General features: G+C 37.5%; 1 long non-coding RNA gene across 1 annotated transcript in view; it reads right to left on the reverse strand.

Annotated features, from left to right (window-relative positions):
* Positions 1-23,369, reverse strand: part of LOC136363336 (uncharacterized) — a 303,243-nt gene extending 279,874 nt beyond the window's left edge. Inside the window, exon 1 of the long non-coding RNA XR_010743977.1 lies at positions 23,177-23,369. This is a non-coding gene — a long non-coding RNA (uncharacterized lncRNA). The remainder of the gene's footprint in view (positions 1-23,176) is intronic.
* Between the last annotated feature and the right edge of the window lie 1,122 nt (positions 23,370-24,491).

Below are 24,491 nucleotides of genomic sequence, written 5' to 3' on the forward strand. Positions count from 1 at the left end.
TTGAAAGGTATTATTATAACCCAGTCCCTTCACTGTCTCTTTTTCTCCTCCAAGACTAGTTCTACTTGGATAAATAACATCTTTTTCCTTCATTTGCATTTTTAATGTCTTGTTTACCTTTTCCATGTCATCAGGGTACAGAGAGTTTTAAATACTTTCTCGACATATTTTTAACCACTTCAGTATAAAATGTTTTTATTTTGCTGTTATCTTTGCTTTTTTTTTTTATTTATTTTTTTAAGCAATGCCCTCATTTGTGTATTAAAACTTGCATACTCTTGTTAATGCGCACAATCACTTGTACCGTACTCCTTGTGTAAGGACAAAGCATCAAAGTCACGCTACCAAATAAAAATTCTCTGATGTCTAAGGCATTGATTTTAGTTTACTTAACTGCAGAAGTTTAAGATGTTATTTAACCACAACTCTTTGTTCTGTGTTTCTGCTTGACCTCAGTAAGTGGCAGTAATCCTCTTTCTCAGCCACTTCACAGCAAGCTGACATTCAGCTCAGCCTTCAGGTGGCTGTTAACTTAATAACCATACTTTTTCCCAAAGTGGGTGGAATAAGGACACTGTTTCCCCAACTCTCCAGCGGAGATGGTGAGCCTACAAAAAAAGACAGTGAATGCTGCTGGGCCCAGGAACAATAAACCAGTGCAGTGAGGTTCCTCAGTGTTCAGCTGTCAGAAGTCATGGCCTCTGATCTTACAAATCCTGACATGTGTTCTAAGTTCTCTACAAGTGAGAAATTTAATGGGATTAATCAAATTCATACACTTAAGTATGTGGATGTTCTTCTGGATGTAATAGTGTTGGCAGTCTGATACAATGGAATTATCCATATACTGCCAGAAGATCTCACTATTTGGGAGTTAAAATCCAGCAATCGTCCCTATTTTAAGGATTCTTTAAGACTATATGAAAAAACAAAACTAAAATACCAGTCAAAAACAAAGCATCACACTGTGAATATAGTAATGATATTTCCATTTCAATATTTAAATCATCATTTAAATATTTCAACAACTTGAAATATTTATGCACATGCACTCACAACATTTAATAATTGCATCACCGAAACATCAGTATGGGGTTAATTTTATTTTACTACAGAAATCTATAGCTCAGCTTGCTTTATGATTAGTGGAGAGAAGTAGCTCTTGGAAAACCTTTAGTGAATATACTGTCATAACAAAGTAGGAATTTGAGGTCTTCCCAGGCATCTCAAGTGTAGTTATCCACATCTTGTCAAATGAGTCCTGCCCTTATTGAATAGATATCCTTTTCTCTACATTCTACATTCTACATTCATGAAAATAGTTGATGTCTTCTAGTCTTTAGCAAATAAAATATTAATTAGATTTTTGTTAATGCTGATTAATAAATCAGCATTAGGTAGGGGAAAATTTACTTAAACATTGCTTTCCTGTTTTTCTGCCACATTTCAACTTGAAAACATCCCCTTTTTAGCTGATTGTTCCAGTTTTGCCTTATAGAACTTTGAAGTCTTCCATTTTGATGAAGATAAACAACCTTTTTTTTGTTTGTTTTGACATTTCCAAAACAGATGTCTGAATCCTCTTTCCTCAATTTATGTCTGTAGTACTTGGATTTATTGTGTTAGTTTCCTGCTAGACACAGATTCCATATGCTGGCTTGCTTCAGTACCAAAGGTGATCTCACAATCTCATCGTTTACTTCAAAATTCAGAGCAGTTGATAGGTTTCAGAATGGCCTTTACTAAAGCAGCCTAGCATTCCAATTTTTTTTTTTTTTATCTTTTTATTTTAATTTTTTTGTGGATTTGGGCTTTTTCTGGGGAGGGGGGTTTGGTGTTTTTTTTTTTTTTTTAGTGGAGAATTATAAATTTACTTAAAAGTCTGCCTCATGTTCTTGCCTTCAATGACAGGGAACCTGGTAACTGAGTGATCCATCTCTGTGACCCAGGTTCCATTTCTGTGTGCCATGTTCCTGCAGCCCTCAGTGACAATGACATCATGGATAAACACGTGATGGGTTAAGGAGGTAACTGTATTTCAATATATTCAAGAGGATTTGATATTTTTTATCACATACTCAGAACCTGTTCCAAGAATAGAGAACAAGAACTATTAGAAAAATATGAACAAAGCTATTTTTTTTTTTTTTGTATGCTGGTCACATGACCAAAGGGAAATATGTGTCAGTATTTGCTGATCAGCAGGAAAATTACAGTTCTCTGTGCACTTCTCTATAGCTTTGGGGAAGAAAAGGACTTTTGCTCTCCTTTATTTAAACGGTCTGCTCAACACAGGACTAGAGATTTCACCTCGTTTCCTACCACTGGTTGAATTGCATGGTTCAATTACGTGGCTTTGAATTGACCATACAAATGATAATTGCAATTTTAACTATAAGAAATTATAACTTATCAACAAACTGTATTTTATAAAGAAAAGCTGTGACTTCACTGCTGCAGTAGAAGAGCCATTTCCTGAACCCCACACTAGGGCCTTTTGCAGAAATAACTTATGTGTTGCAATTCTGTGCTGGTTTGGTAATTCAGTGAAAGCAGCTGTCCTCTGGTGGGAAGGCATTGATCTGTTCTGTGATGATTCCATGATCTACTCAATCAGCAGTGTAAAGTGAGAAATCGGCCCCTGGGTCCGTGTCATGTCAGCTGCCTAATGCCATTGATTTACAAGCCCCTGATTCTCATTCCAATGAAGATTGCTGCTCACATCAATATAATAGGCTCACATATTGTTGAAGATGCAGTGCTAAATAAAAATAACGTTTGAAAGCGCTGGAAGAAGTTATTAAGATTTGTGTGAAGGAATCATGTTTGTCTGAGCGAGGCAGAGGCAAGAGCGTGTTTGGTATAAAGGGGTTGAATGTCTGGAGCTACACTGTTTGTTCTTGTTACAATGTGTTGGATGTGTTCTAGTAATCAGTGTTGTCTCATGTGTGAAAACAACATTGTGATGCAGATTGTAGCTGTCAGATGACTCTCAATTATAAAACAGTCTTTGGAGACCAAGAAATGGAACCATGCAGTAAATGACACAATTTATTAATCAAATTTATCATCTTATTCTGCTTTTCCTGAAACTGAGAAGTTACTTGTGAATTCACTGCAGTCGTTGCTCCTAATTATAATCACATGTGAAGAAGTTGGCTTCTGGACACCAGCTGATGCTACTCGTGTTTTACTGAATCATATAAGACACATGACCCTCCTTGTGCAAGCATCAGATCAGGGCATTTGTATTCTTGTGACTGAATGCAATTAATCTAATAGTTCTTCTGAGTCAGTGGCGTTTCAGTGACTTTGCATCTCTCAAAAACCTCAAGTAAATTAAATCAAGAATTTGATTTGATTGTAAGGAAAAAAAAAATCTCTCCTGCTGGTGTTAGGAGGGGCTACGATTTCCATTAATTGTACTTGAACTCCTATTAATTCAAGGTAAGGCTCTAAAATGAAATGACTCAGTGAGATTAACTGATGTATAGTAATTAGACATGATTTTTAAAGAAATAATGTAAATCATTCAGGAAGTCAGCAAATTCTAAATGCATCATGTTTTTGCTTACTATGGGAGAAAATTAGTGATCATGTGCTCAAACTTTACCAAGTTCTCTATAAACTGACAATTTAGACAGTGGTATTACTCAAGTGGGAATTCCCTACCACACCTCACATTGCAGAATTTAGAATTTTTTTTTATTTCTTTTAGATTTTATGTAAAGAAATACCTTCTGGTATAGATGAAAAGACTTACTGACATGAAATTAGTTCACAAACTTATCTGTGCCTGTCTTTATTTCACAGCAGCTGAACAGCTGCTGAAAATTATTTTTCCATTCCACTTGTATAGTTAACCTAAGCAAAGAGTTCAGTATTCCTAGAGTGGAGTAAGTCTCTTTACACACATACTAGTTATTTTATTGGGATAAATCCATTCCCCACACACTCCAGAATAACACTTCTTCTACAGTCATGGGATAAAACAGTCATTGGATCTATGGGCCTAGTTAACCACAGCTCATAGGCCAATAAATCCTCAGAGTTCTGAAGACACTTTCATTTTATAATTTAGTAGAGAATCATGTATTTTGTGGACAGAATTTTGCCACCCCTTGGTGAATATTGTGTAGGATATTTGCCAAGATTATCATCTAGCATCTGAAAGTGGAGGAAATGCATTAATTTCAGCAGCATTACTCATGATCTCTGGCAGTTCAAGGAATGTTAAATTTAACCCCTCTTTATCTTAAGCTAAAAATCTTTCAGCAAATGGTGGAAAAGATAAAAGTTTAGTTTTGGCTCTGGGAAATGAGCTTTTATGAAAATTCAAATCAAACCAAAGCATAATGCCAACCTTTTGCAAAATTTTATGGAAAAAAAATCAAATATATCTACCTCCTCTTTCGAAGAGGTATTTATTCTGTGTGAAATTATATTTTGCAATGGATCAGGGATTCCCACTTGTGGTTTGCCCTATTTCCCTCTGTTATGATTGCTGCTTTGCTATGCCCAACACTCTGGAAAGTGAAAATGACAAGAATTGCCTAATATCCTTGAAACTCAAACTATTTGGTCCTGCAAATTTATGAAAAGAGAGAAAAGGATGCTAATGACCAATTATTTTAGCTCATTTTGATCTCCTGATATCATGTATAAGACTAAGTCATAGATAGTGAAAGTTCACAGTACTTCCTTTAAAACACAGGTTAAATAGAACATAAACCTCGTCCTAAATCTAACTTGTAAAAACATATTAAAAATAATGAAATTTATTAATTAGTTAAACTGAGGCCTGAAACAAGAAATGTGTTTATGCATTTAAACCTGGCTCTCTAAATACTCCCAATGAGTCCTAACAGAGGGGCTTCGGATCAGGGGGCAAAATAACTTGAAGCTCTGGTAGCAAAGTACTAACATTTTTGTTAATTTAAGATTTTAAAGTTCTCCGTGATCTCCCTCTGTGCGGTTTTTTTTTTTGTTTGTTTTTTTTTTTTTTTTTTCAAAATAAGATAGCCAAGTAATATATCCATTGAGACCTAATCTCTTCAGTTCACTTCAGCACTGAATTTTATACCACAGTCCTGGACCATGAATTTTGGTGACCTGAAGTATGCCAAAATCCATTTTCTACCTTTTGGTAAAAAAGGCTGGCAATAGAGTAGAAATATTATACATTTACTGCTACCATTAAATCAGACCCCTAACTGGAAGATGCAGCCTAGAAAAAAACCAAAAGTTTTTATGGAAGTAGATGAGGGAAGGAATCTATTATAAATTGCAATGTAGTTACTGAGGACTCATCAGAGACAGATTTTTCTATGTCATTTCTAAGCATGAGTCTCTCTTTTGCCTTTAAGAGGCATTTGCATTACAGGATGTTTCCTCAAAATGATTTGGCACTTCAATTCATTATTTATCCTTCTAAAATGAAGCTGACCTAAAATCTCCATGCTGCAGAGTGTTGCTGTAGGAATGTTAATATTAATGCTGGTTTTTTTTAACTCCCACACTGATGGGTTTAGGTAATAGGGCTAATTGCAAATTCTTTAAAACATTACACTTCCTTTTATCTTCTGAATTTTGGTCACAGCAGTCTCTTTAAACCACGCAGCATTAGATGCTCCTACCTGAGGTTTTATTTTGGCCTATGTGTTGTTTTAGATATGGGACCGCAGCTAAATTTTAGCACCACTAAAAAGAGTAGCTCCCCTCTAGAAGTGAACTGGTATCTTCAGAGGGGGAGCAAAGGAAGTGTAGACCCGTTTTAAGCCCTCTGTTGTCAGTACATCTGAGAAGAGGCCCAAATTTCTGAATTCTGCTTATTCCTTATGATGAACTGTTGGTTTCATGAGAGAAAGCTTCTGTTGAATGTTGTGCATGCTCTTAAATTCCTGTGGATATCAGTAGAACTGAAGTGCAAGATTAAATTCTAGCATCTGCTTCTCTTACAGGAGCTGACAAAGTCAAATCAAAATATTGTTACCACCTTCTTTTTGGATTAATTCTTCTGCTTGTTTAGTGAGTTGAACCAGCTCACTAAGTACTAGGTTTGATCAAAGACAGGAACATCAGTTTCAGGTTGGTGGTAAGGGGAAAGGATTTGGACTGTCTCTTCTGATATTGTCAAACCATTCCATTATCTTAATTATGCAAGAATTTCAGAGTTTGTTCTTGGTTCAGAGTTAAGGTTTTTCTACTGTGTCCCAAGGAAAGTGGTTCAACTGGAGCATTTTTAAATGCTTATTGGTATCCCTACTAATCCATGTTAATATTTTAAGTTAGTTTGTCTTTTCCTGACTACTCAATAGTATTTGGTTAGTATGACTACGGGGGGGAAGTAAGAAAGTCATTCTTGTTGTTCAAGGCATAGGTTCAAAGAAATTCTGCAAGAAGTAATCAATAGATCAACCAATTCAGTTTTTATCTGCATAAAATGATTGTGTGTTACTTCTCATATGCATGTAATGTCACTTCATCTTTCCATTTTCTATAATCCCAGCGTTTCTTTCATGGCATTTTCATATATATTTTCTTTTTTATATATATTTCCATATATATTTAATATATATATATTTCTCTCTTGTGGCCAGCTGTAAGAAAGTGGAGACTAAGCTTAAACCTATGAATAAAGAATCAATTCTAACACTTGGACTTTAGGTTTTGACCTGTGCTTTGGGACTGCCCTTCTTCTTTCTTTCCCCATCATCTCTTTCCCTCTGGGTGGAATGATGCCCCAGGACTCAGAGACACCAATAATCAGCAGAACCTTCCTCACAGGGCAGTGAGGGACTCGGGCACTTCTTTCGCTGGAATGAAGAGATGTAGGTGCTGCAAAATCAGGAGTGAAGAGAAGTAAGCACTGTGATGGCATGAGCACACAGAGGAAGCATCACTTCTCACTCTGCTTTTGTTTTAGAACAAGAAGAATGACAGTAATGCAAGTAAACCCCTAAGCTGAGTGATCCTCTACTGTTTCACATCCAGCTTCACACAGATATTAGGTCTTGCTGTCCACTATCCATGTCTGTCTGTTAGAGAACCCCCAAAGTTTTATGCAAGGATACAAATATGTGCAGTCTACAGTTTTCATTCCACATGACAGGAACACTACAATATCCTTATGAAATATGATAACTTCTAGTTATCATATAAAATGGCTCCAGGTGCATGTAAAGCAGAGAATTATACAGACATTATGAAGCATCCATATCCATGGAGTGCAAAGAAAAATGATAGCCCATTTTCATGCGAGGTTTGGATTTTAAATTCTTTCTCGAGATAAAGACATTAATATTTTGATAGTAAAAGGTCATTTTTCAGTAGCACTCACAGATTGCCAGTAAAAGATAATACTTCCCTAGTGGACAAGCTTTCTTACACTATGTCTTCCACATGCTAATGAAATCCCCAGAAAGCAATGGCTGGTTCTGTAGTTTGCTAGATAAAGAAAAAAAGAGGACTTGGGAGAGTACTTTGTGCTGAATAATGTATCTGATTTATTTTATTCCTTTTTCTGCTTGTGGGATATCTAAAAAAATCCATTTAAATTTCAGATTTTTATGGATTTGTTATTTAGAAATGCTCAGTAAGATCTTACTTCATTTATGTATTCTTATTGAAATGCCACAACATGATCCAATGGTGACCTAAGTAATACACTGTTGTTTTGTTTTCCTGATTGGATAATTTAGGTACTATAAGAAACTTGTATCTGAAAATATCTTAAAAAAAATATTATTGTATGTGTATTATCACCAGTTCCAGAACTACAATTAGTGGTTGCAGCACCTTAAGGCTCTTCTTTTCCCCCTGAGAAATGCCTTTTAAACTTCCCAGGATATACAACTGTTTTTCGTTGATATAGAGAACTTGGAACCCTCAACCAGCAGTGCTTAGGGAGCTAATTTAATGAGAAATAATAGCAGAAAAAATTGGGAATTTTCTGATGATGGAATTTCACTGCTTGGGAAATGCCAGTTTATTGCAATGGGAACTTCCCAGAGTAACACAGCAGTTTTGAAGACGTTAAGGGATTGGGAAGGGCTAGGGAAGAGCAAGGCAGATAAAAAAGACTCACTCACGCCCCAAGAGCCTGCTGATTTGGCTGCTCTGTGAGAAATGGGAAAGACACCTTAGGCTGAGTTTCTGCCTTGTTCAGTACAAAGCTTTATCTCCTGCTGGAATCCCAAATAATGACTTTAAGTCACCACAGATTGTCAGGGTGTGTCTTTCCTGTTGGATAAATCCTGCTTTGCATATTTAACTGCTTATTCAGCGTATGATTTTCTTGAAACTCAATAATCTGTATCATGAAGGAATAGTGAAACATCCAGACAGACTTTGATCCTGAAAATTATCGTCTTCAGTTTTTCTTACTGGAGCTGGAGATCAAAAATTGCAGTATTTTGGATAAGTCACTCTAGACTACATCTCTGTACTACAGGGAATCACTCTCCCTTCCTCCTCCCCAAGTAAAAATTTGAGTTTATATCATATAGAATAAAAACATGTATTCAAAACAAGCTTTTTGATTAGAGAGTTAAAAAAGAGAAGATTTGAAGAACTTGAAATAGCAGCACATGCCAGGTTTTGAACTATTCATCCATCATCTTCTGTGAGAGATTACTCCTTGTTCAGATTCCACAGAATATTAATTTTAAATCAGTTTTGATTACGTACATCACTAAGCCACCATTTGATATGAACAATCACAGACACCTACAGAGCTAAGAAATAACTAATAAATAAAGCAAATAGTAATAATAGTTAATAATAATAGTCACAACAAAAATAACACCACCTAAAACAGTAGCTGCAGATGAAAATATTTCATTAGGGTTCAGTACTACAGTATTTTGCTTGAAGATAAAGCCAGGATGGCTGGAGGTTAATACTGAACAAAGAAGGTTCTATTATTTAGAATGTGGTGTTTCACACATTTACAGGTTTGCCATGTGGATATTTATGATGGATATTTACAATTATATTGAGTCACTCTAAAGCTTCCAGTTTTGATTGCTCAATGTAAAAGGAGAGGGATTCTCTGAAAGCAGATTCAGGTTCTTTTAAATAGCTCTAAGGGTTTCATACTACTCCTTCATTTGAAATCATGGCCTGTGCAAGACAACAGCAGCTCTGCTGTGGAATTCAGCATGTCCAGCATTTTGCCTCACATTCTTGGTGCTATTGATGCACTTATCAAAAGCAAAGGGGCAAAAACTTTTCATATGGGAAAATTAGAGGTCCCCTCACAGGCTCATCACTTCCTTCCTTGTACCATTGCCCTGTCCCATGGAGACCACTCATTGCGCCAGCCTTTATGTCAGCTTTCCAAAATCCTAGCAGTGACTTTGAAGTCTCAGTCCCCCATACTAGAAAATCTTGTCTTTGTAATTTTGACGCAGCTGATTGTTTTGTTTGTTTTGTTTGCTATTCCAAAATAATGTCACTTAACTGTAAAACAAAACAAAACTCTCCTATAACCACAGTTGTGAGGATTATATTATAGAATAGTTTGTGTTGGAAAGAACCCTTTAAAGATTACCTAGTCCAACCCCATTGCCATGGGCAAGGACATCTTTCACAAGTGCTCTCTGTGATATGTTGCACTCTAAAATGATCTGTTTCCCTCTGGTGCCCTATGGCACCTCTTTGTCTAGAGAACAATTGGTGCTGGAATACAATGCTATTAAGCAGAAGGATTTGGAGGTTGGTTCTGTAATGTTTTACACCATGTGTATTCAGCTGTCTCTGTGATAAATGGATGAAAAGTGCCTTTGTTCTAACTTGGTAACACGGTGGGGCCACTGTTCAGAGCCCTAAGTGACAGCAGCAGCAAGAGAGCCAAGGGTGGTTGCCTTTTGACCCACATAAACCAAGATAACATCAACAAACACGACAATAGAAACAAAGTCAGGCAGTCACTGGGGTTCTTTATCTGTTCCTCTAAGCTAGAGTGTATCTTCAGGTGGAAAAAACAACTATCACCCAAAAAAAGAGCTGAAAGGGCTGAAAATGTAAGTGCTTCCACACTTGCTAGGATAAAAAAAAACTTATAAGACAGAATCTCACCCAGCAAAAGCTACTTTCCCTTGCTGCCCTCCTCCTCTGCATCGCTCAGCAGAGGATCTAGAGCACTGCATTTGTGTTTTGGTAAAAGGATTGAAAATTGGAAAAGAATATTCCAGAAAGAAATAATTACTACTTCTTTCAGATCAAGATGATATAACTGCAACAGAAGTGCAAATTTAGTTTTAAGTTTCAGGTTAAATGGAAAACATCTTAAATTCCAGGATGAAGTATGATTTTCAATTATGAATTACTTAATGTCTTCAGAATCCTCTTTTCCTTGTATTTCCTTCCTTTAAAATTTTGTAGGGTTTAATAATAAAAATATTTCTTATGATTCTGATAAAAATGATAACATGAAGTAGAATTACAATATTTCAAGATAAATTTAAACTTTTAAAAATTTTAAATATGAAATATTATGTGTCTGGTTTAGAGTGTATATTTTTTCTTTCTCCTTTCCCCTGACTGTAATAACTAGCTTAATATTATTGTAACTGCACTCTTAATTCTTGGTTTCCTCCAGAGACACCCTGCTTTGAGAGTTCTCACTCAGCAGAGAATCCAAAACCAGAGTTAAGAAGTTTTACTTAACAGCCCTGGGATTTAATTTTTGTTCTCAAGTCAAGAATCTCTGAGGCATTTGTTTGAATTTAAACAGTTAACCCTTGTGTCCCTATTAGCTTCAGTGGGAATAGTGGCCATCTGAAAGGTAATATGAATAAGTGCTTTTGTTGGTTCAGGACACTGCTGCCATTCTCACTGGAGTTCAGCAGTGAATGTATGCAACAGAAAATATGTGTGGCACTTGAACCAGAGGGGGGTTTGAAACATTGCACAGCCAGACCCGTATGCTGTGAAAATAATTCACAATGTTGTATTTTTGATGCCTTCCTCTTGAAGTCAGATAAGTGTTGCAGGGTGGGAAAGGTTACACAGCTGCACACAGGCACATGCCAAGAGCTCTTATCTTCTTGTTACCTTACCACACACTGAGCTGATGGGCTTATAAAATTAAGGATTAGTTTAACAGCACCTTTGAAGAGAAGTGTTAGAGATGGTGTGGAACAGTTGCTGGTAGAAAAAAACCCAAAACATCTCTAGTGAAGTTTAAGACAAACCAAATGCTGAAAAAGGTCAGGAGATCTTCAGAGCCCATACAGGGGGTTATTTCTAAAGAGCAGTGATAGCACCACTGCTATGAAGGGGTCACCAGCTCGGACTACACTGCTGCAGTTCAGCAGGAGCAGCCTGCTTCTCAAGCTGCCTGTTACCTTGAGAGAGGAGTACAATAATTAACTCATCCTGCACAAGCATGAATTAATTTTTTCAGGTAGTTGTCAAAGATTCAACAGTTCAGCCAGCACAATCCAGTCCATATTCCCATTACTGGAGAACATGGGTAAGAACAGGATGGCTCAGAGGAATACTCTCTGTACTGGGGTTGACCAGAGGTTAATACAGCTTCATAAACCACTGAATATCTGTCAGTAGCAAAAGATTACAGAAAAAAAAAAAAAAAATTTAACGACTGTGCTTATGTGATGAGATCAGGAAGATGACTTTGATGACATGACTTAGTTTTCAACTGAAGCTGTTTCCTGGGCCAGCTGGATAAAGGAATGAGGCTGGAATTACATGCCCAGGGCAGGAGGAAGTGCAGCACTTATATCATCTTGAGTTGCTGTGAAACTGCACTCTAAGAATGAGGGCAAGTACAGCATGTTTCTCATCTTGGGCTAATCAGTAATGTAGAGATCCTCTGAGGCAAAGGTTGGATTTGGAGTGTGTGGTTGATTGACAGTAATGAGACCATCCTCTTTGAATTTGATTAGGGTCATAGATTTGTAGGATGGTTTGGGTTGTAAGGGACCTTAAAGGTCATAGAACCATGGGCAGGGACACCTTCCACTAGACAGCTGGTTCAAAGCCCATTCTAACCTGGCCTTGAACATCTACAGGGATGGGGCATCCACAACTCCTCTGGGCAGCCTGTGCCAGTGCCTCACCACCCTCACAGTGGTGAATTTCCTCATTATATCCAATCTAAATTTATTGTCTTTCCTGTTGAAGCCACTACCCCTTGCCCTAATCTCTCTTTCAACCTGTTTGTACACCTGGCATTCCCAGAATCCTACAGCAGTTGGTTCTGCAGCCTAAGTGTTCCTAAACAAAGTATGTTGCTTTGAACAGGAAAGGATGTAAATCCATGCTCCTCTGCCCAGTCACGTAATGCAATCAGAACTGAACCCCAGATCTGGTCACTGAGCTGTTCCAAAAACAAACAACAAAAGAAAATATTTGAAATAAAACTGAAAACTTCTAATGTAAACCTGTCTTTTATCCTCAGTCTCTCATTTTATCACATAGTGCTGTAATTTAATTTTTTTTTAAATTCATCGGTTCCAATATAATTTCCCCTCTTCTCTTCCCAAGCAATAATCACTAAAGAATAGTAAGAAATAAATTATTTCAGGATTTTTCTCAATGCTGAAAGAAGTGAAGAGTATTATGCTTTAAACTACAATACAAGAAAATTTCTGAAAGGGGCTGTTCATTCCATTCTTAGTTGAACAGACAGAAGATAGGAAGGTTGTGCCACTCTGCTTGCCCTTTAGCATCAGAAGAAAATTATTCCATCTTTGCACACACCTCAAAAGTATTTCCTGACCATATATTTAATAGGCTCCCTTCCTTGTATCCACAAAAAACATATATGGGGACTTTTATTCACAGAACAAAGAAATCTCTAACCAAATATGCTGTCCCAAGAATGAAAGTCGGTCTCATCACGTATGTTAAAGATCCCCTGTTATGAAAATTTTTGGATGACTGATATGGCTAAGGAGGGAAAAGTTAATTTTTCAAGAAATCACAAGGTCAATGCTCTCATTGAAAAATCTGGATTGTTGCTATATTTGCTGGAGAGATTTGACAAAAGAAAATAAAAGGTCTTTCTAAGGCAAATGGTGATCATACTTATAATCTTTTTGTATCCATGAAATATAAACATTTTAAAGTCTCTGCACTGGAATTTTATCATCTCAGTTACTCAACTGCAGTTACTGTAAAAACAAGGATAAGCTTTGCATTATTAACTAATGTGTTCTTTTCCAGACTAAAACAAAACTGTTTCTTTTGGCATATTGTCACTTTGGTTAATCTCAAACAAGGGAAAATTCTGAAAATGATTTTACTGTTCTAATAGACCTGTTTTTGATTTAAGTTCAGGGCTCTCATCTCTCTGCTCACTCTGTTCAACATTCTCTTCACCCTATTCCAAGTCAAAGCTCCTCTGCACATCATGTGTGTTTTCTGCTTTGGTTGTTTTCACTGTTACAGGTAGTAAAGCTGTCACAGTGTATTGAGGGCTGGGGGTCTCACTGTCAATGCTGGAGGACCTCAGTTAGTTCACATGATGTCTGTGAATTTTGGATACAATTACGCCAACACAAGAACAGACATGTGCTACAGGCTTCATTATGGTATGGGAAATAGAACAGCAAGTAACAAACACCATTTAATGACAGCTACCAGTGCAGAGAGTCACAGAAGGTTAAAAATGTTTCTAAAAATAAATACAATATATTCATGCTTGCATTACTAAAATTAAATATCCAAAGCTTTCTATAAGTTCCTTAATGAAAAAGTGTTCTCAAATTTGGCAAGCTGCTCTGTCTGCCACCAAGTCAAAAAGGTCTTCTGGCAGTTCAGAATTAGTCTAGTGAAGTCAATTTCAGTATTTGGGATCTTTGTCCTCCTCCATCTCTTTCGAGTTGCCTTGTATTGGTCTCCTTCCAGTTTTTACAAAACTTTCCCCATTTTCTTGATCCTCTTGGTTACTTCTTCAAACCTCTCCAGCCATAGCCCTATGCTCAGGATGTTAAAATATCTGAATTGTCAAAGTACAGCTGAAAAGACAACAGATTGCTGTGTCTGAAAAAAATGAACAAGTCAAAAGTAGCCATGGAAATTATTTTTGGTTAAAATTTGAAAACAAGATCAGCTTCCATTTAAGTTCAAAACCAATTAAACTAAAGGGAAGATAGGAAGCTGCTGTTTTCCAAACATGTCTGTGTGCCTTTATAGCCTATGACCCTTGGCCACTTTAATGAGGCTCAGGTCAGGTCTGTAATACAAAATTTTGCTGGAGCAGCTCTGTTGATGAGGAGGGTGGTAAAGTGTGATGTGTGATTGACAGAACAGTGCTGGTGAAATCGCTGGTGTAAGCACAGTCATATTGGAAAAACTGCACTTTTGCTGAGGCTTCCTTTTATTCTAAGGAGTGTGGGGGGAGGGAGGAGAGCAGAGAGAATAAGTGATTCCAAGCAAAGCACAACTTTATTCATATAAAATGCATTGCTGCTAAAATATATCAGTGATTAGAGTTGGCCAGTCTGTTGTAACATGCCATGCTGGCACCCCAAATCTTTATGTTGGTGCCAGGGTAGGATAAGGAGGTGTCATACAAAGAGCCTGCATTTACAAAGGGGTCTCTGATACCCCTTTTCTAAGTGAAAGTATAGCTGACAGAAAAGAAAAGATCTCACTGTTACTGAAGAGGCATCCCAGATTTTAAGCTGGAAATATAGTGCCCCTTCATTTGGCACCCAGGAATCACAGTAGTCTGTGATCAATGAAGAATCTTTAAAAAACTGAAAAGTAATATAAGTGAGAGGAGATCCTAACATGTTCTTGATTGATACATATAAACCTTTTCAAAGAAATGGTGCAATCAGATTGTTTGAATCTGGGCACGAAATACCCAAAGAAAAATAGTGGCTTATTTAGAACCGTCAGCTCTATTGGGTAATTACTTTAGAGAGTTTTTGAAAACTGCACATTAGCTACAAGACAGATCAAAGTTGTTCTGGTCTATTGAGTACTTATTTAATTAGGCCACATTTTAAAAACTGTTTATCTCCCATATAATGCTTGGAACCAACTCCTTCTGGTTTATTTTGTAATTATTTAATGAGGCCAAAGGTATGCATTGCAAAAAATTCTCTCCAAGCATAGCACTACTCTGTGCTGCAGGGGAAATGAAATGAAAAAAAATTCTAAGGTGTTTTAATAAGAGTTTAATACATGCAGGAAGCAAATGTCTTTCACTGGTAACAGTACAAGAATTGAAGCAAGGAGGACAGAAAGGCTAGAACCTTTGGGCAGAAGGGCCAATGCAAAAGTCTAAAAATTAATAAGAAGGAAAATGTTAGCCACTTTTGTTAGACCAGCTATGCAAAGGTAAAAGTGGAAAGCAGCCAAGAGCCACCTTTTTTAATCCAGCCAAGGGAAAATGATTCAGGGATACAAGATACTCTGGCAAGGTAAAATGAATCAGGGTTCTTAATTAAGCAGAGATAAAAGATCAAAGCAGAAGCATGGTCTAAGGAAACTTTGTTTCTTTGTAAAAAATCAGCCTGGATTAGCAGGGAATGATGATCCAACATAATTTTTTAACTAGGGAGATCTACATACAAGATATGACCCTGTCAACACTGAAGTCAGTGCCACAACTTCTAGTCCTTTGGAAAAGAGAAAAACCTGAATGTGTGCCACTTCAAAAATCAAATATATTTTTCAAGGAGCCTTCTACCTATGGAAAACACTATTCCAAAGCATTCTTAAAATACTAAAAAACCCCTGTTTTGGTGGTAAATGCATGGATGAATGTGTATTTTGGTAAGATTTTAATCATACTATTCTTAAAAAAGACAGAATAGTATTGAAAGACAGCTGTAAAACCTAAGAGTCTTAGTGAATTTTTGTACATACAGGAGACTTTGACAACATTCTTACCAACAACCAGAGATATGTGATTAAATTTATGAGTGCGGAATTTCATGGGGTGATGGTGTTTTTTAAAAAACCCAAAAGACAGAAGGGATATAGAAATTGTGGACGGGGAAAATATAAGACAGCAGCTGCATTTACCCACTGTATCCCATTGTGAGGAACGATATTGTTCAGATGCCATTGCATGACTTTTTGCAGGTGGATAAGGCAGAACAATGTCAGTAAAGGGAATGGAATGGCAATAGTGATCCTGTTGCTGTAGCTGTTCTGTCCAACCTTGCTTTATTGAAATAGCAATAGAATTTCCAATCATAAGACAAGACTTATTCCTGTAGCTGTAATATGTGAGACCTTTGCCCTTAATCCATCCAGAATTATGGCAATTTAACAAATTGCTACCCATCAGTAGAGCTTCAGGAGCTGTCTGTGTGCACACTGTGAGCAGTGTCTGGCAGGAGGTCTGACTCTGTTCAAGGCAGATTTATTTTATTCTGCATTATCTCAAAACAGGAAGAGATTTTGAACATTCATAGCAGTTCCATGCTTCTCTAGCAGTGCCATGGGTCTGAGCCAGTCAGCTCCTGAATTACTTGGGAAAACTTACTTGGCTGCTGAAGATGAGTGACTCACAGAGCTTAGGGGCAGAAGGTTTTTAAATCCACAAGGCATCATGAGCTTATCATACTTGAACTCCCATAAACTATTTTCATCCAGTTGGTCTGTATAGGGACCAAAGTTTATTGTTTGTCTATATCTTACACAGTTGAAGCCTCAAGGAAAAAAAAAAAAAAAAAAAAAGAGAGAGAGAAAAAAGGAGGAAATAGGCAAAAGCTCACTATGCCCAAATTGCTGCTAATCTGGATTTATGTGGAATCTGAGTCATTCATATTAATTCTTCTATCTACTCCACTCCTCAGTTCAGTGGCTACCTAAAAGGATATAGTTAACAGTTTTAAAAATTCCCCAGACCTCAGTTCCTGAAAGGGTAATGTTTCTGGACTGAAGTCAAAAAATAGCCTTTCTTGGCTTCATCTCAGGAGGTCCTTCAGACATTCTTTCTACTATATTCTCTGATTCTTTCCAGACTATTGTCTCATGCCAGAATCCCCTCTGAGCTTTGTTGGAAAAAACCCTATGTACTTCACTTGACTTTATTTTTCCTTCTTTTGGTCTCTGGGTATTGGGGCCGATTTCTCTTTCCAAGGAAAAATCTGTTTAAGAGTCTAAGAGTAGGAAAGTTCAAGGAGTTTCACTGTTTCCCTCACATCATTCTTTGTGTCAAGGTACAGAGGAAGTGAGGCAAGAATGGGGAGAGGAAAAAGGGCTGGATGGTGACCTTTAAGTTGAGCATTTTAAGTAGTTGGTTCCTTAAAATTTTGAGAATCCCTGAGGTCTGTACCTCCTCAGAGGACCTCAATCCATAGCTCCCTAATCGAGTGTGTCATGGCAGGACACTCACTACTCAAGGCATTTAGAGTTGGCTGAACAGTGGGATAAAATAGAGGGCTCCAGAGAGAGGAGTAACCTTGCACAGAATACATATTGTTCATCTTGCTAAGTTTTTGTTGCTTAAAGAAACAAGTCGCTTGACCTTATTCCTTCTAAGTCAGTGGCTCAATACTAAAAGGAAGGGACAAAAGGGTCTAGGTAGGATTTCAGTCAACACAAGCTGAATCAAATTAGGGCTCATCTTCCATGCTTTTGGCTGCTCCCTGTTCCTTGTGTCTCTGGTATAAATGAGAGTTAATCTTTGGGTGCCATAGGTAAATGCCATGGGCTGGGGGTTTTATACCCCCTTTGAAGCATTAAAGCAATATGTAGTTGGTAAGAAGCTCAAATGTGTTTTTTGCTCCATCTGGAAAAAGAAATGGCTTGATATAATTTATTTTTAACTAAATTTTAGCTATTTAACCTCTCTAATAAAAGACATTAATAGGAACTTTATGGTATTTTACTTGGGTTCATTCTATTTGGGAATTACACAAGTGCAAAAATATATATTTGAAAATATGAAGTTGATTTTTTTTTAATACAAATAACTCTGAGAGCCTCTGTTTATTTGTATGTGCAATTTGAGAAAGGAAAGAAAATTATTTTTAGGCAGTTCTTAGGACAGCCCATCATATGCCAAGTTTCAAATTTTGATGCCAAGTATATTTTTACAAGTCAGTTTTTAATCTTCAGTAAATATTATTTCTATTTGATTACCAACATAAACCTAACTGTAGAACCAAATGGATTCTGCAGCAAAGCTCATCCGTCCCTCCAGCCCTGAGAGTGTCTGCCAGAGGGAGACCTTGATTCCAGCACTGCCATGGCTCTCAAATGTGGCAAAACAGGATAATATGCATGAAAATCAGCATGGATTTATAGAGATCATGTCATATTCTGACAAAAATTACCTAAATCATGCTTCAGGAGACCCTCTAAAACTCCTATTTAGTGCCCTGAATTTTATTTCCAGCATAACTGATTGCCAGATATTTGTGCATGAATTAAATTTTATTATCTTATTATACTTGACTGATTTATGTAGAGGCATTTGTGTAACAATGAGCCAACCATTAGAAGGTTTTAAGGCTTTGGTTCACTGCAGGGAAAATTTCTGCAGTTTCAATCTCGCTATTGGTTTGGAGTTCCCAAGAATGGGCTTTCTCATCACATTTTCCTCAGTACTTCCTAGTAATAAACCTGGCTAAAGCAACACGCTTGTGCTCAGTCAAGATTTACAGAGGTTTCTCAGAAGTGCTGTGGTTGTCATTCTGGAGTAGTGGAATTTCCTTTGCTCGTAAAAGGAAATTTTAGGGCAATGACAGCTTGTTTCAATACATTTGTAGTGCTGTTTTTCTCTCTGAGGGGTGCAATGGAGCATTTTTCAAGCTAGGGAAGGAAAAAAAAGCAGTGGATGGAAGCAGATGTCTCCTTGCTCTCCACGTTTCCATGTCACCAGGTATTTACAGAGTGGAGGAAATGGCCAATGCCATTTTCCTTTGCTCTGGGAGCCTGGAAAATAGACAGAGACTGGACAGTGGGTGGAGGCTGAGGAAGCCCAAGTCCAGGCAGGTGAAAGGGGATTTGCCAAGACACCCCATGGGATGGTCACTCCCCATGGAGGTCAGCTGGGGGCTGCAGAGGCTCTCTGGGGCTGCAGTCAGGAGCAGGACAGCCTCAGTCCTGGGCTCTGGGGACAGGGACAGGACAAGATGTCAGACACGTGTGGGCAGAGAGCACAGGGGAGCCTGGGGTTCCAGCACAGGGACTGACAGACACCAGGGGGCTAAAAGGGTGTCTTGGGCTATGGCTGTGGCAAGAGGAGCCTGGAGGGCTGGGCAGGAACAGGGAGGCTTATCAGTCCCTTCAGCCCTGACAGTGTTTTCCAGAAGGAAACCTTGGTACCAGCACTGCTGTGGCTGCAAAGCTGACACTGCACCTGGTCAGTTTTAAGTGGTGTGCAGCTACAGCAAAACCCTCAGGACAAATGTCTTAGAAGGTGGGCAGAGGCAGAACTGCATCTCATCCCACAGGCTGGGCCCTGCACATCACCACAGTGGCTGTTCTTGGCATCAACTCAGTGTGCTGAAGTGGCACCATGACACTGGCAGAGCTCAGCTGCAGGGTAGACACATGGTCCCTCGTCCCCAAGACACCAAGGAGTTGAGATGTGAGCTTTCCACAAGCACAAGCCTCTGGACAGCATCTGAGGCTGAAAAGGAAGGTGGTTTTGGAGTGTTAGCGTCTGTTGGGTGCATCTTGCACCCCCTTGTTGCGCATCTTTACTGGATCACTTTCTTGGACTTCATTGCCTACGTTTCATCCAACTTCCATTTCAGGCACCAAGTAGGCGCTCTGGAACTCATCTTTCAGTCCTCTCTCCATAACAGAGCTCCAAAAAAAGGCAGTGACAATACACAAAACCCACCAACCTGCTGGGAAGTGGTGCTCAATATGTGTTTCCGTGTGTTTGGATATTTTGAGCACAAAACCAAACTTTTGTTTTGTGTTTTCTCAGTTGTTGCCACTCATATAAAAGCAACAAAATGAATGCTGACTGAAAGAAACCTCAGTCTCTGATTGAAGAATCTCTAATTTCAGAAAGTTATTATTTTGAGGCTCTGATCAAGAGCAGAAAAATGTTCTCTTTTCTTCTGCCATGGTGTCATGTCATTTAGGAAGCTTGTCCAAACAGCTCTATTTTTTAAATGGGAAATTAAAAACAGCACAAAACTTTTTCAAAGTTTTCCTCAATATTAATGTAAACTTATTTGTTCTCTAGAAAGCATGGTTAGTTTGGCTTTACTTCTGAAGATATCTAAACTGAATTTGCTCATGTTAACTCCAGAGCTGGAGCTGGGTGAGGAGACACTGTAGGTAACTGAAGTTCAAAATCAGCTACACAGAATTTGTGTTGTCTCTTGACTGTAAAAAGTGCCATGAGGATTTCACGGACTCTGCCAATACAAAACACAGACCTCTGCTGTAGCCTTTTATGCAGTTCACATTTGCCCTCAGTCTTAGTACACTTCAGAAACTCATATAACTCAGGGGATGGAAATCTTAGATTTAAATCTTAGGTATAAACAAAGAGACTATCTGGCCCTCCATCCTCCATTTAGAAAAATACAATTACTTCTGTGTTAAAGATGTGATTCTTCCCATAGAACACCAGATTCTTATAAGTTCTAATGATTATTAACAATATTGGCCTGAATTCTCAAAAGTCTTCTGTGGCCATCCATGAGAGGTAATGGGGCAGCATGACATGCAGATGCCACCCAGCATCTCTGGTAGCCAGAGCATTCAAATTGTGTTACTTTCTACCAGTCCTCTGGTTTATTTGTCATATGAAATATATAATGAAAATGCCAATAGTCAGTATCATTCCATATTTTGTTTTCTACTCTAAATACTATTCTTTCAGATGGCAGGTTTGATTAGAATATGCAGAAGGTTTGACCTTGTATTCTGGTGATTTGTTTTGTATTTAAACTTTCATTTTATTAGGCATGTAGCTGTATCTCCTGCTATGCAAAATTTAAGAAGAAAATTTCCAACCCTGATATACAGGAGTTTAAGTTTTCCTTCTCTTCTCTTCTCTTCTCTTCTCTTCTCTTCTCTTCTCTTCTCTTCTCTTCTCTTCTCTTCTCTTCTCTTCTCTTCTCTTCTTCTCTTCTCTTCTCTTCTCTTCTCTTCTCTTCTCTTCTCTTCTCTTCTCTTCTCTTCTCTTCTCTTCTCTTCTCTTCTCTCTCTTCTCTTCTCTTCTCTTCTCTTCTCTTCTCCCATTTTCTTTCTTATTTTTTTTTTAATTTTTAAATTTCTTTCTCCCTGCACCTATGGCTTTCTATTAGTATGAAGTGTTAAGACCAGTACTTAATCTCACTCTTTTGTCTCAGAAGGAGCAGGGAGATTCTGAACAGCTAACTGCTCTCATAAATTCTCAAGTTTAAAAATCCCACACACCTCCTGGCCCATTAGTCTTGCCAAGGGTGTTGAATTTTGCACAGATTAACATAAGTTGTTGTGGTATTTGCTTTTGATACATGATATACAAAGGATCTGTTTAGTATCTTGGTTGGATTTTAAGATTGTCACATTTATTTCTTGTTTGGGAGTCCATGGTTTCAAAATAAGAGAAGTGCCTGTGGAAATTTCTGCAGTCTCCTCTTTCACAAAGGGGAAGTAAGGGCAAGAAGAAAGATACAGAGAAAAACCACCTTATTTTTTCACCCTTGGTCACACAGGTTTAGCTGAAGGCTTTAATTGTTCCTAAGCAATTAAGCTATGGCTTTATTGCCTGGGCCTAGAGTTCACATTTAGTTTTCTGTTATTGGACATATACAATTTCAAATCCTAACTGGTAAGAATGGCCTTGCCACATGATTGTCTAACTTGTTTGAGCACCTCCAAAGCTGAGTTCTGTTGATGGGGTTTAGGTTTTGTGTGCCTTAGGGGTATGAAGATGTGACCGAGTCCTTGGTGCTACAGTTTGTCTGAATGTGACTAAAAACTCAAAAAAATAATCATTCTCTTTTAGGAAAAAAAACCCAGAAGGAATGTAAATAAAAGTGAAGAATTCATTCATAAATAGTGGTAAATTCTTGTCAAAATTTATCACGGCCCAAAAATAGACATGTCTGTTCTTTCATGAATGTGCAACATCTTCACCACCTTCCCAACATGTTTGGAAGCAATCAGGGTACAGTCTCTAACCCAGAAGCTTTTCTCTTCAGAATATCATGTAAGTTCATCTATTAGTCTTTTCTTTTCAAAATGGGAACATGCTTTAATCATAATCGTTTATGAAATGACTTCCCTTGAGGAAACAGACTCTTTAATGTTAACCTTAATAAAGCAGTTATTGGATTGTTTGCAGTACAAATTAGACTTGAGTATGAATTGTCCAATCCAGAGTGCTTTTCTTTACTCTAGTTAGAGATAGGTATCCATGATGATGTCCTTATCATTCTCAATGCAGGTGTTCAACCCTTTGCAGAATAAATCTGCCCAAATATGTTAGAGTTACGTCTGATAAAAGGAAGGCAAAATATGCTTAATATTGTATAAAATTACTGAAGAATTATTTTTATGGAATAGTTCTGTTCATTTACTCTGCAGATTTTGAGAATTTAACTGATGAAACTGGAAGTCAGGCAGGACCACTAAATGTCCTGTTTGACCCCAGGCATATCATTTTGTGTAGTTACTCCTAACTGGAAAATGAGAACTTGTGTGGGGTTTTGTGCTTATTTTCATGTCACATTTTTATTTGAAGGTTTAAAGAAAGAGAACATGTCATTTCCCTTTGGAATTTATTTTGATAATTTGTCTTTCTCACTCTCAAAATCTACTTCCTGTTGTTTTGAAGAGAGCTGACTTTCCTTCCAGCCATTATTTTTTTTTGCTATTCTTTAAATGACAGGGCCCATATTTTCACTATTAAAATCTGTCATTCAAGTCACCTTTAAATCTTATATCTGGTTAATTAATCAATCAGGTAGAGGTCTATAATACCTGAATTTTAAGGTATTTTGTCTATAATTTGAGGTTTTATTGTGTATCAGTCATACACATTCAACATAAGTACAAAGAACCTTTATGCTTTTCAGGAATTAAACTGCATCCAGGTTTTGCACTCACACTTAGAAGTGGCTACTGAAAAATGTGAAGTGTGCCACCAAAAATGAGTGCCACCAAAAATAGTGGTAGTTAAGCCAAGCACTTATATTATAAAATTTTCCTTCATTAATTCTTCTAAAATCACTGGAAACAATCACTATGTACCTTGAGATGTGTTCTTTATTCATACTGTTTTTTTTTTTTTTTTTTTTTTTTTTTTTTTTGTTTTTTTTTTTGTTTTTTTTTTTTTCCAAATGAAAGATTAGAGGTAACCTACAGTGCATACCAAACGCAGATCTTTTAATGAGGAAAGATTTTTTGTATTTTCTGATTGTCTAATCATCTGATCATCTTTTAAATGGTTTAGCAGGTATTTTCATGTCCTGTTTTTGCCCCTTTGGTAGAAAAAAGTTCAAGAGGAAACCTTCCTGGCAACTGGGAAATGCAGACCTGGGAACAACATGATATTTCTTAATATTACATGGAAATTATATATATATATATATACACATACATAATTTTTCCCATGCAGCTTTTTCTTTCTTCATTGTTATTGAAGACATTTAACACACAAAGAAATTACATTTTCTTCAACAACCACTGACTGTTGAAATTGGACCAAATGTAACTCAACAGGAGTAACATTTCTCCTATCACTGCAAGGAGAGGACTACATGTGTTCAGAAGTGCTTGGAGTTTTCTTGCCCTGTGTTTTGCAGAGAGCTCACAGGGTTAATTTTGCTCAGAGGGACAGAATTCTTGTCAAAGCATCCCTTAGGCAGATCTTTTTGTCACTCAGGTACCATGAACCTGCTCCATGTTGGCACAGCAGTTACACCAGAGCCTGCAGGATGAACTGCAGGCCATCTGGAGATCTGGGTGAAGTTTTGTGGTGTATCTGAAAATTTGGATTCATCATCTAAAGACTGTGAATATCTGAGAAAGTTTGCTTGGCTGGAGTCAATGAGTTCCTTAGAAAGAAAATGGAGTAAATTTGTCATCAATCGATGCCAGATTTGACACTGTGAAGTCCAAGCTGTTATATCAGTTTTCCCAAGACAAGTATCTACTTTCCATTCCCCTCATGCCTACTGATTTACTGAGTTATTCTGCATGTCTGTGTGTGCACTTTAAAGTCTTTTTAAATATCACTAAATACCATCGTGTATTTAAAGACAGGATTATGGGCAAATCCTGAAGTATGCAACCTACCCAATTTTGCTTGACTACCATGCACTTTCTCTGATTTATGCTGAATATATGAAATTCTATTTACTAAATGATACATTTTTCCTTTCTTTTTTAAAATCTTCCATTTAAAACTTCTATACCTGGTATTTCTTTACCCTTGAGTTTTCTTGCTGTATTTGCTTTCAGGGTGCAGTTTATTTTCCCAGAATAGTGAAGATTCAGACTTCTGTCAGACTTTCACTTCACCTAGCTGTAATAGGGGGATTTTCATTCACTACTTTCAGTGTTTAATAGCTATGGAGACAATCATACCT

The sequence above is a fragment of the Sylvia atricapilla genome, chromosome 1 (genome assembly GCF_009819655.1).
Source record: "Sylvia atricapilla isolate bSylAtr1 chromosome 1, bSylAtr1.pri, whole genome shotgun sequence".
Lineage (NCBI taxonomy): Eukaryota > Metazoa > Chordata > Aves > Passeriformes > Sylviidae > Sylvia > Sylvia atricapilla.